Source organism: Cupressus sempervirens, chromosome 5 (assembly GCF_028749045.1).
Source record: "Cupressus sempervirens isolate cs-2001-9-10 chromosome 5, ASM2874904v1, whole genome shotgun sequence".
Classification (NCBI taxonomy): Eukaryota; Viridiplantae; Streptophyta; class Pinopsida; order Cupressales; family Cupressaceae; genus Cupressus; species Cupressus sempervirens.
This window is the reverse complement of record NC_143122.1, coordinates 766,924,997-766,942,709: the sequence shown is the minus strand read 5'-3', so window position 1 is coordinate 766,942,709 and position 17,713 is coordinate 766,924,997.

Sequence of the window (17,713 nt, the reverse complement as noted above, 5' to 3'; positions counted from 1 at the left end):
ACATTTGTCCCTAGGGGTCTTAGGACCCCTAGGGACATATTAGAATCATTCTTATGGGTCAAAGGGGCTCATAGGTTGACCTATGATCCCCTCCGACCCATTACATGATGACACATATTAGAATCCTTCTAATGGCTCAAAGGGGGTCATAGGGTGACCTATGACCCCCTTCGACCCATTACGTAATGACATATGTCCATAGGGGTCCTAGGACCCCTAGGGACATATTAGAATGCTTCATATGGGTTAAAGGGGGTCATAGGTTGATCTATGACCTTTTTCGATCCATCAAATGATGACATATCTCCCTAGGGGTCTTAGGACTCCTAAGGACATATTAGAATCGTTCTTATGGCTCATAGGGGGTCATAGGTTAATCTATGACCTCCTTCGACATATTACATGACGCCATATGTCCCTAAGGGTCCCAAGAGCCTTAAGAACATATTAGGTTCGTTCTTATGGGTCTAAGAGGGTCATAATTTGATCTATGACCCCCTTCGACCCATTACATGATGACATATGTCCCTGGGGGTCCTAAGACCCCTAGGGACATATTATAGTCATTCTTATGGGTCAAAGGGGGACATAGGTTGACATATGACCCCCTTCGACCCTTTACATGATGACAAATGTCCCTAGGGGTCCTAGGAACCCTAGGGACATATTAGAATCGTTCTTATGGGTCAAAGGGGGTTATAGGTTGACCTATGAACCCCTTCAACACATTACATGATGACATATAACTCTAGGGGTCCTAGAACCCCTAGTGACATATGAGAATCATTCTGATGGGTCACAGGGGGTCATAGGTTGACATATGACCCCCTTTCGAGCCATTACATGATGACATATGTCCCTAGGGGTCCTAGGACCCCTAAAGACATATTAGAATCGTTCTTATAGGTCAAAAGGGGTCATAGCTTGACCTATGACCCCCTTCGACCCATTACATGATGACATATGTCCCTAGAGGTCCTAGGATCGTTAGGGACATATTAGAATTGTTCAAATGGGTCAAAGGGGGTCATAGGCTGACCTATGATGCCGTTCGACCTATTACATGATGACATATGTCTCCAGGGGTCCTAAGATGCCTAGGGACATATTAAAATTGTTTATATGGGTCAAAGGGGATCATAGGTTGAGCTATGATACCCTTCTACCCATTACATTACGACATATGTCCTTAGGGGTCCTAGGACCTCTAGGGACATATTAGAATCATTCTTATGGGTCAAAGGGGGTCATAGGTCAACCTATGAACCCATTCGACACGTTACATGATGACATATGTCACTAGGTGTCCTAGAGAAATATTAGAATTATTCTTATGGGTCGAAAGGGGTCATAGGTCAACCTATGAACCCCTTTGACTGATTACATGATGACATATGTCCCTAGGGGTAGGGGTCCTAGGACCCCTAGGGACATATTAGAATTGTTCATATGGGTCAGAGGGGGTCATAGTTTGACCTATGACCCCCTTCGACCCATTACATGATGACATATGTCCCTAGGGGTCCTAGGATCCCTAGGGACATATTAGAATCATTCATATGGGTCAAAGTGGCTCATAAGTTGACTTATGACCCCCTTCATCCTATAAGAACGATTCTAATATCTACCTAGGGGTCCTAGGACCCCTAAGAACATATGTCATTATTTAATAGGTTGAAGTGGATCATAGGTCACCCTATGGCCCCCTTTGACCCATAAGAACAATTCTAATATGTCCCTAGGGTTCCTAAGACACCTTAGGGACATATGTTGTCATGTAATGGGTCGAAGGGGGTCATAGGGCAACCTATGACCCCCTTATACCCATAAGAATAATTTTAATATGTCCCTAAGGTTCTTAAGATCCCTAGAGACATATGTCATTATGTAATGGGTCGAAGCGAGTCATAGGTCAACCTATGACCACCTTTGACCCATAAGAACAATTCTTATATGTCCCTAGGGGTCCTAAGAACCCTGGGGACATATGTCATCATGTAATTGGTCGAAGGGGGTGATAGGTCAACCTATGACCCCCTTTCACTCATATGAACGATTCTAATATGTCCCTAGGGGTCTTTGGACCCTTAGGGATATATGTCATCATTTAACGGGTTGAAAGTGGTCATAGGTCAACCTATGATCCCCTTTGACCCATATGAAACATTCTAATATGTCTCTAGCGGTCATAGGACCTCAACGGACATATGTCATCATGTAAAGGGTCAAAGGAGATCATAGGTCAACCTATGACACCCTTTGACCCATAAGAATGATTCTAATATGTCCCTAGGGGTCCTAGGACCCCTAGGGACATATATCATCATTCAATGGGTCAAATTGGGTCATAGGTCACCCTATAACCCCTTTTGACCCATAAGAATGATTCTAATATGTCCCTAAGACCCCTAGGGACATATGTGGTCATGTAATTGGTCGAAGGGGGTCATAGGTCAACCTATGACCCCCTTTGAGCCATAAGAACGATTCTAATATGTCCCTAGGGGTCCTAGGACCCCTAGGGACATATATCATCATTTAATGGGTCAAAGGGGCTCATAGGTCAACCTATGACCCCCTTCGATCCATAAGAATGATTGCAATATGTCCCTAGGTGTCCTAAGACCCCTAGGTACATATGTTGTCATTTAATGGGTCGAAGGGGGTCACAGGTAAACCTATGATGCTCTTTTATCTATATGATGCATTCTTATATGTCCCTAGGAGTCCTAGGACCCCTAGGGACATATGTCATCATAAAATGTGTCGAAGTGGGTCAATTGTCAAGCTATGACCCCTTTTGACCCATAAAAACGATTCTAATATGTCCCTAAGAGTCCTAAGACCCCTAGGGACATATGATGTCACGTAATGGGTTGAAGGGGGTCATAGGTCACCCTATGAGCCCCTTTGACCCATAAGAACAATTCTATAATGTTCTTAAGGGTCATAGGACCCCTAGGAACATATGTCATCATATAATGGGTCCAAGGGGGTTATAGAACAACCTATGATCCCCTTTGACCCATAAGAACAATTCTAATATGTTCCTAGGTGTCCAATGACCCCTAGGGACATATGTCATCATGTAATAGGTTGAAGGGGGTCATAGGTTGACGTATGACCTCTTTTGACCTGTAAGAATGATTCTAATATCTTTGTAGGGGTCCTAGAACCCCTACAGACATATGTCATCATGTAATGGGTCGAAGGGTGTCATAGGTCACCCTATGACCCCCTTTGACCCATAAGAACGATTCTCATATGTCCCTAGGGGTCTTAGGGACATATGTCATCGTGTAACAGGTCAAAGGGGGCTCATAGGTGAACCTATGACCCCCTTTGACCCATATGAACAATTCTAATATGTCCCTAGGGGTTCTAGGACCCCTAGGGACAAATGTTGTCATTTAATGGGTCGAACGGAATCATAGGTCAACCTATGACCCCCTTCAACTCATATGAACGATTCTAATATGTCCTTAGGGGTCTTAGGAGCCATACAGACATATGTCATTATGTAATGTGTCGAAGGGGGTCGTAGATCAACCTATGACACCCTTTCACCCATAAGAACAATTCTCATTGTCCTTAGGGATCCTAGGAACATATGTCATCATGTAATGGGTCAAAGGGGGTCATAGGACAACCTATGACCCCCTTTGACCCATATGAACAATTCTAATATGTCCCTAGGGGTCGTAGGACCCTTAGGGACATATGTCATCATTTAATGGGTCGAAGGGGGTCATAGGTCAACCTATGACCTCCTTTGATCCATATGAACAATTTTAATATATCCCTAGAGGTCATAAGATCCTTAGGAACACATGTCATCATTTAATGGGTCGAATGAGGTCATAGGTCAACCTATGACCCCCTTTGACCCATATGAACAATTCTAATATGTCCCTAGGTATTCTATGACTCGTAGAGACATATGTCATCATGTAATAGGTCAAAGGGGGCGGTTATAGGTTGACCTATGACCCCATTTGACCCACAAGAATGATTCTAATATGTCCCTAGGGGTCCTAGGACCCCTAGGGACATATGTCGTCATGTAATGGGTTGATGGGTTTCATATGTCACCCTATGACCCTTTTTGAACCATAAGAACGATTAGAATATGTCCCTAGGGACATATGTCATCATGTAAAGGGTCAAAGGGGGTCATAGGTCAACCTATGACCCCCTTTGACCCATAAGAACGATTCTAATATATCCCTAGGGTTTCTAAGACCCCTTTGGACATATGTCATCATGCAATTTGTCAAAGGGGGTCATAGGTCAACCTATGACCCCCTTTGACCCATAAGAAGCATTCTAATATGTATCTAAGGGTCCTAGGACCCCTAAGGACATATGTCATCATGTAATGAGTCAAAGGGGGTCAAAGGTCAACCTATGACCCCCTTAGACCCATAAGGATGATTCTAATATGTCCCTAGGGTTTCAAGGGTCTCTAGAGACATATTTCATTATGTAATGTGTCAAAGCGGGTCATAGGTCAACCTATGACCACCTCTGACCCATAAGAATGATTCTAATATTTTTCTAGGGGTCCTAGGACCCCTAGGAACATATGTCATCATGTAATGCGTTGAAAGACCTATGACCCCGTTTGACCCATAAGAATGATTCTCATATGTCCCTAGGGGTCGTAGGGACATATGTAATCATGTAATGGGTCAAAAAGGGTCATAGGTCAACCTATGACTCCCTTTGACCCATATAAACAATTTTAATATATCCCTATGGGTCATAGGACCCCTAAGGACATATTTCATCATTTAATGGGTCGAAGGGGATCATAGGTTAACCTATGACTCCCTTCGACCCATATAAACGATTTTAATATGTCCCTAGGGGATCTAGGACCCCTAGGGACATATGTCATCATGTAATGTGTCGAAGGGGTTTGTAGGTCAACCTATGACCCCCTTTGACCTATAAGAATGATTCTCATATGTCCCTAGGGGTCCTCGAGACATATGTCATTATGTAATGGGTCAAAGGGGGTCATAGCTCAACCTATGACCCCTTTTGACCCATATGAACAATTCTAATATGTCCCTAGGTGTCTTAGGACCTCTAAGGACATATGTCGTCATTTAATGGGTTGAAGGGGGTCATAGGTCAACCTATGACCCCTTTTGATCCATGTGAATAATTCTAATATGTCTTTAGGGGTCCTAGGACCCCTAGGGACATATGTTGTCATTTAATGGGTTGAGGGGGTCATATGTCAACCTATGATCTCCTTTGACCCATATGAAATATTTTAATATGTCCCTACGGGTCCTAGGACCCCTAGGGACATATGTCGTCATCTAATGGGTTGAAGGGGGTTCTAGGTGACCCTATGACCCCCTTTGACCCATATGAATGATTCTAATATGTCCCTAGGGGTTTTAGGACCCCTAGGGACAAATGTCTTCATGTAATGGGTCGAAGTGGGTCATAGGTCAACATATGACGCCCTTTGACCCATATGAACAATTCTAATATGTCCCTAGGGGTCCTAGGAGCCCTAGGGACATATGTTGTCATGTAATGTGTCAAAGGGGATCATAGGTCAACCTATGACCTATGACCCCCTTCGACCCATATGAATGATTCTAATATGTCCCTAGGGGTCCTAGGACCTCTAGTGACATATGTCATTATGTAATGGGCCGAAGGGGATCATAAGTCAACCTATGACCCCCTTCGACCTATATGAATGATTCTAATATGTCCCTAGGGGTACTAGGACCCCTGGGGACATATGTCATCATGTAATGGGTCGAAGGGGGTCATAGGTCAACCTATGACGCCCTTTGACCCATATGAACAATTCTAATATGTCCTTAGGGGTCCTAGGACCCTTAGGGACATATGTCATCATTTAATGGGTCGAAGGGGGTCATAGGTCAACCTATGACCCTCTTTGACCCATAAGAATGATTCTAATATGTCTGTCATTTAATGGGTTGAATGGGGTCATAGGTCAACCTATGACCCCCTTTGACCCATAAGAACAATTCTAATATGTCCCTAGGGGTCTTAGGACCCCTAGGGACATATGTCATCATGTAATGTGTCGAAGGGGGTCATAGGTCAACCTATGACCTCCTTCGACCCATAAGAACAATTCTAATATGTCACTAGGGGTCCTAGGACCCCTAGGGACATATGTCGTTATGTAATGGGCCAAAAGGGGTCATACATCAACCTATGACCCCCTTTGACTCATATATATTAATAATATACATATATATTAATAACATACATATTAATATAATAATATATATTAATAACACACACACACACAAAGACATATATATATATATATATAAGGTTATTATGTTTAATAAAAATATTACATTATTATATTTAGTAAAAATAATAATAATATAAATTATATTTATAGATTATAATGAGAATAACATAATATATTATTATATATTAATATATTATATGTTATATCTTTACATTATGTTATTATATATATAATATATATTATAATACATATTTACATAGTAATATAACAAATATAATTTATAAATCATAAGCTATAAAATATTATGTTATTATATATATTAATAACATACATACATACATACATACATACATACATACATATATATATATATATATATATATATATATATATATATAAGGTTATTATATTTAATAAAAATATTACGTTATTATATATATATATACATACATACATACATACATACATACATACATACATATATATATATATATATATATATATACATACATATATACATACATATATATACATATATATATATATACATATATATGTATATATATATATATATATGTATATATATGTGTATATATATGTATATATATGTATATATATGTATGTATATATATGTATGTATATATGTATGTATATATATATATATATATATATATATATAATGTTATTATATTTAGTAAAAGTAATAATAATATAAATTACATTTATAGATTATAATGAGAATAACATAATATATTATATGTTATATCTTTACATTACGTTATTATATATAATATATTATAATACATATTTACAGAGTAATATAACAAAAATAATTTATAAATCATAAGCTATAACTCTTAAATCCGATTTTCCCTCCAAAATGGGTTGGGATTTCAAATTTTCTACCAAAATTCACCAGACCATATCGGATATCCGATATTCGATTTGAAATCCAATATCCGATTAGGCTTGGTATTTACCAAACCTACCTGGTCAACCCAAAAGACGTGTTTGAAGAGGGTTTTAGTGATACTCAGACTTTGGGTAGTCGTCTGACAATGTTATTTTGATCGAAATTGAATAAAATGAAAAGGGTTTTTTAATATCACTCTCGAGAATCCATCGATATAATTTCTGTCAAATTCTAAGTTCGATAAGTATTTATTAGTTAATTACCAATGAAGATTATTGTAAAGTGCTGATTGGCATACTGATTGAAAAATAGCTATAACTTTCAAACAGTATAACATTTTTTAAATCTAAAAGTTGTGTCACATTCTATGCTTCGCCCAGTACAAGAAAAAAAATTAAATTAAATTTGGTAAAATTTTCTATTAGTTAAGGTGGTCAGACATGGGACTTTTTTTTTCGATATTTAATTATTTATTTGGAATAAAAATGTCGAAAAATATGCGTCACATCCGGGCATGAGTCTACTTTTCATATCTATAATTATATTTAAAAAATATTATCATTTGAGTTTGATTAAGGTGGTCAGACATACACCTACTTTTTATTTTTGCCTTGAAATTTTTGTAGTACTGCATTAAAATTCAAACTTTTGACCAATCAATTATTTTTTTCTCCTGATAAGGCCTAGTAGTTTAGAAACTATATTCAATTTTCTACAGATTATTTTCTTACAACTTTTTGATATAAAGTCCATAACCACTTCAAAATTATGTGTCAAGTTGACATAACCCTGATTTGCTAATTTTTCACTGCCACTTAAGGCCATAGTTTGGTACACCATGATCCTGCACATCCCCATAGCCTCACTTGGTTTGTTAATTCTTTCCATAAGTTCCTTTTCATGCCTTAACTAACTTCTTAGTTTCTCCTTTTGTGACCTTAGTTTTCTAATCTCCTTGAGTCCTTTATGTTTGCTTCCTGAGTACCAACTACCAATTGATTTATCATATCCAACTGATTATTTGTGAGCTTCTCTACTTCAAATGATCTCTTTTCAAGTTTGGTTGCCATCTGTCTTTTGTCTTCTTCAGCCATGACTTTGTCTTCTTCAACTTTCTTCTTTTTCTCTATTACTTCACATAGTATTACTAATGAGTTTCCTATTCTATCTTGAGTTCTTTTGCCTCTTTTCTTAGAGTACTGCCCTTCTCTAGTGGTTTTGTTATTGCTTCACTATTATCACCAATCTTTCCATTGTCAAGTAGTCATTTTATGTCTACTTCCTTGCATAGAGTGTCATTTCATTGTATTGCTATCTCTTTCCTTTTTGTCAGTGATTTCCTTAACTCTTTTCTTGCTCCTTCAAGTTGTTGCAATATGATATGGATTTCAATCACCTAGTTCTCAATATTTTTTTCCAACATGTATTCCTCCATCTTGATAATCTGATCTTCTTAAGATGTTAGGCTTCTTTCAAAGGAATTGATCTCTGATACGAATTATTGGAAGGATTATTGGGAAACAAGATACAAAGAGGGGACAAGGGCGAATCAGATCTTAAACTTTAATTTGCAAAACCAAATTACTTAAATCAGGTAATTCATCTCATATCTTAGATCTAACATTAAAACTGTAATGCTGAAATATAAATGTATACAACACATCCATAAAATATTCAACACATAACACAAATGATTTGGTTACCCAAAAATACTACAATGTGAAGGTAAAACTGGGGTGGGGATGAAACCCACAAATCTTTACTATTGTAATAATAAAGTTAACCTATTAGACTTACAATGTTTGATCATAATATATGATCTACCCTATCAGGGGTCTACCCTATTAAAAGTTTCAAGACTATTAAGTCATACCCTATTAAAGGATTTCACATTTACAGTTAACTAAGGATTCTATTAGGAGGTTTGCATAGACCTATTAGCATCATAGGTCTACATATACTTATTAAGATCACTTAGTTAAGTGATTTCCCCTAATTCAAAATTAATTTAATACTTGACCCTCAGTTTTCTCTACAAGATGATTTTGGATCTCCTTTGTACAATGTCTGATCTAATCTCTCAATTTGATATATCCTTTTAGTCCTTCACTACTTCAAATCATCTCTCTTTGTCTGCATCCTTATCTTCTCATCACACACACATACACTTTGATTCTAGGGTTAAAACCCTCCTTAAATAGATGTTTTTCAAAAGTTCTAGATCTCAATCAATAGTTTACAATTCATCTTCTTTTCTCATTTCTTTTTGATTTTCTGATTGGTTGATTTGCATTCCTTGGGATCATTACCTTCAGTAATGATGTGTAATATCCATCTTAATTGTCTTTACAAACATTAAATATCATATGGAAGTCGGCCAAAATGTTTTACATAGTTGTTTGTGCAATTACAAACTCATATGACAATATTGTTCTTCTCATCATTTGAATGTGCTGACACTTGGTCATCATTGACATTCATATTGACACTCGGCTTCTATATACATATGCTTCTCTGTTTGCTTGGCAAAACTATCTTTTCAATTTGCTCGGTCTCTAATAAAATAGCTTAGCTTACATAAACACTCAGTCGCAACTAGGGTGCTCGGCAATCATTAACTTATTTGGCATGTAATTCAAAATAAATAAGTCCTTATATATCCTCAACCTTTACTAGATGTCTCAGTCGTAGTGATGACCGTTCATCCTTGCCTAGTAAATAACTAAGCATTTGAACACTAATAGGCAACATAGTCTTAGAGATCAACATCAATGAGTGCTAAGTGTTCCTTTCATTCTCACGGTAGCTATGTTCTTGTAAACCACTACTCATGAAATACAGGTCAATGAGTTTGACTCAAAAACTCTATAGTTGAATGTTGATAAAAATATTATAATTTGAGTTACTCAATAGTTGTTAAAGACTTTGAAAATATGGTTGCGAAAAAAGTAGGCCTAATCTTAGAAGAAACAAAATAACTACCAAGAATACATTTTCTAATGCTTTCCATTCAATTTAAATGCTAAGATTTTTTTAAGCAATCTAAAAGAACACAAATAAAGCCATTGTAACTTTAAGTTAGCTATAATAACAAGTAGCATCAACTAAAGGAGTGTTTGTATCAACATATCTCCAACATATTTTATAGTCTCAAATAATACATTTGAGTTCTAGTAATATTGGTTGTATGACCTCATGGGTGACAACAATGAGTGTGGCGTGTTCCATTCATTTTCATGGTAGTTGTGTTCTTGTGAGCACTTACCCATGAAACATGGGTCAACGAGTTTGACTAAAAAACTATAGAGTTGAATCTTGATAAAAATATTATAATTTAACTTACTCAATAATTGACAAACACTTTGATAATGTGGTTGCAAGAAAACTAGGCTTTATCTTAGAAGAACCAAAATAATTATTAGTAATACATTTTCTAATGCTTTCCATTCCATTTAAATGATAAGATTTTTGAAAGAAAGAACAAAAAAATCCAATGTAACTTTAACTTAGCTATAATGATATTAATTGTTCAAATATATCTATCTCACTGTCTCAAATAAACAATAGAATTTAACACAATTATATATACAATTATCTTATATAATGAGACATGGTTATAGATGTTTATCTTTACACACTTCCTCATTTATGATTTCAATCAAACACCTACAAAGTGTATCCCTTCCATCTCTTTTGTATGCAAGTTATAGTGTTTTGAATATGAATGAATTGGGTTTTTTTTTCAAGTGCACTAGAAACAAGGATGCATAGTGTCAAGTTCCTACCATTGAAGAATAAATACAGTGTTTTATGAACATAGTTTTTTAAAAGTATTTTAGATTATTAATCTTTGTTTTGTTTAACTATTTTTTCTTTTATTTTATCATTGTGTGGTCACTTAACTAAAATATGATAGAATTAGCTTATTTTGTTTTACAATGAAGTAGCTAGATCCCAATGTGTTTTGTTTGGAAGAATCTATTTTCTTTAACATTGTTTTATTTTGACTAAACTTGATGTATTATAATATTGTTCAAATATTAAATAATATGTAATAAAAATCTATGCTATACAAATAATAAAATTTGTGGTGATATCATTAGAATTGTAATATTTATTTTTATCATTATATAATTTTATTGAATATATTTATATGTTTGTAGTTTCCTGTGAAAAACATATTAATATTGACAATTAATATTAGCAAGGTTATCATAATAAATGAAATTGAAAGGTTATAGGTGAAGTGTCACCTAAATTCATGTAAATCAATGCTTTTTATTTTGTCAATCAATTTTTTACTAAATAACATGTATAGTTTTTATTTATTTATTGAAAGAAGTATTTTATTAACAAAAATAAACATTTAGAAATAAATGACAACATATATAATGCTGACTGCTATAACAACATTAGTTATATTACAACAAATGATCATCCGAGTTAACATTGGTATTGAGACAATTAAAAATGAATAATGCAACTGCTTCCAAATCTCCATCAATGCACTCAGCAATTCCTTCAAAGTATCAGTAGCCATGACTGAAGCTGCAACCAAAGATGTATAGATTCTAGGTTGAAAGCATAGACTTGAATACCATATTGCACAAGACTAATTGATGATAGTGTGATTAGCTCAAATTTTAAACTTTTCTCCAAATGCACAAAGTTGATGATTTATATGTTCGAGCGAATTTTTAAGAACTATATTGGTTTGAACAACGATTTTCAAAGTAAGGAGCATAGGAAAGAAATCTAAAGTAACCATCAAGTACTCAACCTCAGTCGAATGGAAAGTGTGAGCAAAGAAAACCATACATCTTAACTGCCAAATCTGCTTAAGGATAATGTGCCTGAAGGATTGAATGATAATATTAGGGGTTGGAGAAAAACCAAGTAATCTATTTTTCCAAGACTAGGTTTGAGGAAACAAAGCCGAAAAAGTGGAAAGGAGGAACCTCCAAAGTTTCTAGGCATGAGGGAAGAACCAAAATGTGTGCTTAATAGTCTCTCTTTTATGGCAAAAGGGGCAGCTTGGAGGAGGGTTAATAAAAAAGAGATTGTCACCAATTGGAATTTTGACATGCAAAATTTTCCACGACAACAACTGAGCCTGAGCATCAGCTTTAGACTTCCAGATGAGAGCACTTAATTTGTTCCAAGAGGATCTTTTGAGCTTGCACCACCACTTGGTGTTAAGTCACTGGGAAAGTTGAATGGGAGGGATCAACTGTTTATACACAGCTCTGAGTGGGAAACTCTGAAAAGTATGAGTGTTGGGCCATCTCCAGTCCTTTAAAAAACTATCATGGTAAGGTGTGGACATGAGGAATAACAATTTGAGACTCAATAGTTGAAGGATTTGAAGGATTGATCTTTTATAAGTGGAGGACAGATTGAACTGTGATTTGATTTGCTCCCATGATTTCCAGTCAAACCTAAGGGGGTCCCACAAGTCATGAAACACACAAATACCTTTCTTAAACAACAGTCCTCCCTTGAGATGTTTTAAGATAGCCAAAGGGCTATTGTTTTCCTGGACCAGTCGGTTCCACCAAATGGAGGAGGAAGCAAAACGTAAACCATGACTTAAAGTCTGATCATACCAACACAATTTCTTCGAAGTAATTTTCCAAGCTCTCCAAATGGAATTAAAAGGAGTTGAACCATGGGTTTTAAAATAGGAGGCCAACAACACTTTATATTGCCAACTAACTGCATGCCATGATTTTCCAGTAGTAGCTGTTTGAATACGGTATCAAACTAGATGTTTCCAAGGCATATCACCCTCTAAGGTGTAGAGTAATAAATAATGTCAACCAATTTAATAATAATTGTACATGTTATTTAATGGAAAATTGATTGACAAAAAGGATTGATTTCCATGATTTTGGGTGACGCTTCACCTATAACCTTTCAATTGCATTTATTATGATAACCTTGGAGTTTCAGTGACACTTCACCTATAACCTTTCAATTCCTTTAAATTTCATTTATTATGGTAACCTTGCTAATATTAATTGTTAATATTAATATGTTTTCGCACGAAACTACAAATATATAAATATATTCAATAAGATTATATAATGATAAAAATAAATATTACAATTCTTATAATATCACCACAAATTTTATTATTTGTATAATATAGATTTTTATTACATATTATTTAATATTTTGAACAATATTATAATATATCAAGTTTAGTCAAAATAAAACAATGTAAAAGAAAATATATTCTTCTAAACAAAACATAGTGGGATCTAGCCACTTCATTGTACAACAAAATAAGCTAATTCAATCATATTTTAGTTAATTGACGAAGAAAAGAAAAAAAAGTTAAACAAAACAAAGCTTAATAATCTAAAATATCTTTTTTTTTTTAAAACTATAATAATCTAAAATTATTTATTTGAGATTTGATTGGTTATTTTTGCTATAGTAGGTAGTATCACAATATTAGCTTTTTCTGCACAAAACTCTATAAATAATTTTACAAACTTTATACATTTTACACTTGGAGAATAATAAATAATGTCAACCAATCTAATAATGTATTTATTATTAGATTGGTTGACATTATTTATTATTCTCCAAGTTTGAAATGTATAAGTTTTGTAAAATTATTTATTGAGTTTTGTGCCCAAAATGCTAAATGTGTGATACTACCTACTATATAAAAAATAACCAATCAAATCTCAAATAAATAATTTCTTTTCAATCATTAAAAATGCAGCATATATTAGAACTTTATAGATGGAAAAAGTAGTTAAAAAATAAACTGATATGATTGGACAACTAAAATTAAAAATTAAAAAGTTGCACTCCAAGGAATGCTATATAACTAACTTGACATCAATTGAAAGGTTTGAGAACTTTTTATAATTGCACAATATTGTTTTAAATTTAAAGATTCTATAAGAGTACATCATTCAAAAATAATAAAATATCATTTGATTATCAAGCTTTGTTTTTTTTAACATTTTTTTTCTTTTCTTTGTCAATTAACTAAAATATGATTGAATTAGCTTATTTTGTTGTACGATGAAGTGGCTAGATCCCAATATGTTTTGTTTAGAAGAATATCTTTTCTTTTACATTGTTTTATTTTGACTAAACTTGATATATTATAATATTGTTCAAAATATTAAATAATATGTAATTTAAATCTATATTATACAAATAATAAAATTTGTGGTGATACTATAAGAATTGTAATATTTATTTTTATCATTATATAATCTTATTGAATATATTTATATATTGGTAGTTTCGTGCAAAAACATATTAATATTAACAATTAATATTAGCAAGGTTACCATAATAAATGAAATTTAAAGGAATTGAAAGGTTATAGGTGAAGTGTCACTGAAACTCCAAGGTTATCATAATACATGCAATTGAAAGGTTATAGGTGAAGCGTCACCCAAAATCATGGAAATCAATCCTTTTTGTCAATCAATTTTCAATTAAATAACATGTACAATTATTATTAAATTGGTTGACATTATTTATTACTCTACACCTTAGAGGGTGATATGCCTTGGAAACATCTAGTTTGATACCGTATTCAAACAGCTACTACTGGAAAATCATGGCATGCAGTTAGTTGGCAATATAAAGTGTAAGGTTACCATAATAAATGAAATTTAAAGGAATTGAAAGGTTATAGGTGAAGTGTCACCCAAATTCATGGAAATCAATCCTTTTTTATTTTGTCAATCAATTTTCTATTAAATAACATGTACAATTATTATTAAATTGGTTGACATTATTTATAAAGTCAGGTTGAAATAACTAAAAAAATATAAATATTTTGTCAATCAATTTTCTCTTAAATAACATGTACAATTATTATTAAATTAGTTGACATTAGTTATTATTCTCCAAGAGGGAAATGCATAAAGTTTATAAAATCATTTATTGAGTTTTGTGCATAAGAAGCTAAAAGTCTGAAATAACTAATAAAATATAATGTATAAAGTTTGTAAAATCATTTATTGAGTTTTGTAAGAAGCTAAAAGTCTCAAATAACTAATAAAATATAAATATTTTTGTCAATCAATTTTCTATTAAATAACATGTACAATTATTATTGAATTGGTTGACATAATTTATTATTCTCCAGAATGAAGTTTGTAAAATCATTTTTTGAGTTTTGTGCAAAGAATCTAAAAGCCTGAAATTAGTAATAAAATATAAATATATGATTAATCAATTTTCTATTAAATAAATAACATGTACAATTATTATTAAATTGATTGATATTATTTATTATTGTCTAAGAGTGAAATGTATAAAGTTTGCTTTTGTACAAAAGCACTTAAAATTCTAAAATAACTAATAAAATATAAATAATTTCTTCTCAATCATTAAAAAAATGATATATTAGAACTTTATATAGATGGAAAAAGTTACTAACCTGGGAACTAACAATAACTTGTTCATCCCCACTTTCTCTGTCACTTCCGAAAAAGTTCGCTTCATCATTGCTTTATACAATTCGAGTTGTGAATAGCATCCACGTACATCATTAAGAGAAATGACCGTATTCGTCCCAAACATGGTGCATTCTGAAACATAATAATTTCAGAAAAATGATGCCTAATCTTCCGGAGTTTGTAGAGCTTATTCTACTATATATACCCATCAACTCAGTAAATATAAAATCAACAATACAGAAATGGCAAGATTTTTGATGTTCTCTGTTAGTGCATTACTATTAATTTTAGGCCCGGCTTAAACTCCACACACTAAGCTTTTGACTGCTTAGGTAGATAAGATTGGGCCAGCCATACTCTGTCTACCTCTGTTTCTGTTAACGACACTGCTGGTTCATGGATGCATCGATGGTATTATGAACTAACGTACATCTCGTCCAGTAATTCATCTTCCAATCTTATCTTGTTAGTACTATGGCTCTTCCATCAATCGATTGTCAGTAACATAATTATGTTATTTTCGAATTTGACCTTCTCCTGCCTAGTGTATATGAGCAATGTTAGTATGCTAATAGAAACCAAATTTAAATAAAGCTTCTACAAACTAAACAAAATTCATAAACTTCAAGATAGACTAAGATGAACTCTCAATTGAGAATATGAGCCATTAATGGGCTCTCTCAATGAGAAGCTCTCTTGTTGAGTAGCTTTGTCTAAATAGATAGGATGTATGCTCAAGCTTATGCTTCAAAAAGGGCTTCAAATGGAGTTGGAATTTGGGTGTGAGTGTATGGTTTTGATATAAAATGGCTTCTCAAAATGGCATTATGACTTTACTTCATGAATTGTGTTATTTTGCAAAGGGGAAGGATCCAATTTATAGGCAAGAGGCTTGAGGGATTGAGGGCTAAGATGCAAGGATGGGAAAAAGCTCATGGAGGGCTTAGATTGCATGAGAGGAGAGCACATGGATTGTGCTTCCTTACAACCAATCAAGGAGTGACACATGTCACATGGTGAGAGGATGGAGGAAAGGGGAAGGATGAGTCAACAAAGGAGGCTCAAGGGATAAAATCTTCATAAAGACCCTTCATAAGTGCTTTGTAAGAACATTTATGACTTTGTGGGCTTTATAAAGTTTTGTGGTTGAAGATATTTGTGAGAGATACCATGAAATTCAAATTTGAGGGTTTAGGGAGGTTTTAAGCTTGCTTAGGGTTGTAAAAATGATTAGAGGAAGGGTTAGAGATGGCTTAGGACTAGGCAAGTGGATGGCAAGTGGATTGCAATTAATGAGGGTGGGTGAAGGAGGAGATATTTGTTAACTTTGGCTTGAGTTATCAAGTCTTAACCCATGTTTAGGGAATGTGACAAGGTTAGGAGGGGATTAGGATTAGGTTTAAAGACATCTTCTAGAAGAGTCTAGACTTTGGATGAGGATAAAGACTTTCTAGAATAGTCTAGAATTTCCTAGGATGAGGATGAAGACTTTCTAGAAGAGTCTAGAACTTCTTAGGATGAGGATAAATTAGATTTTTAGGAAATAAATAAAGTTTTATTTATTTCAAGGGTTTGGGTTGAGGAGATATTTATTAAAACTTTTTTAATAAACATGAGGATTAATATTTAATCTTAATTAAATATTTTGAGTTGGGATTAGGGGTAGGAAATGATGGGATTAGCTTTTAATTAAAATTAAAGAAGGATTAGAAGATTTTGGAAGAGGTTAGTGGTCTTAAGGAAATTGGCCAAGTTTTGGGCAAAAAATTATTTTTTTATTTATTTTAGGATTTTTGGTCAATTTATTAATTAAATAATTAATAAATAAGGAAATAATGTTTAAATAAGATTTAAACATTTTTGGGAGGGATTCCTTAATTAAATATTTTTAATTAAGATAAAGGGATTTAATGGCATAAAACTTAATTAATTAATTAATTAAATAATTAATTAATAAATGATGATGTCATCAGGACTTTTTCAAAAAATAAAAATACTTTATTTTCTAAAGGTTTTTAGGTGTCTACACCTAGTAACTAGGCCTATCAGGACACTGTTCTTGACGACGCTGGAAGGCATTATTTCAAGAACTGT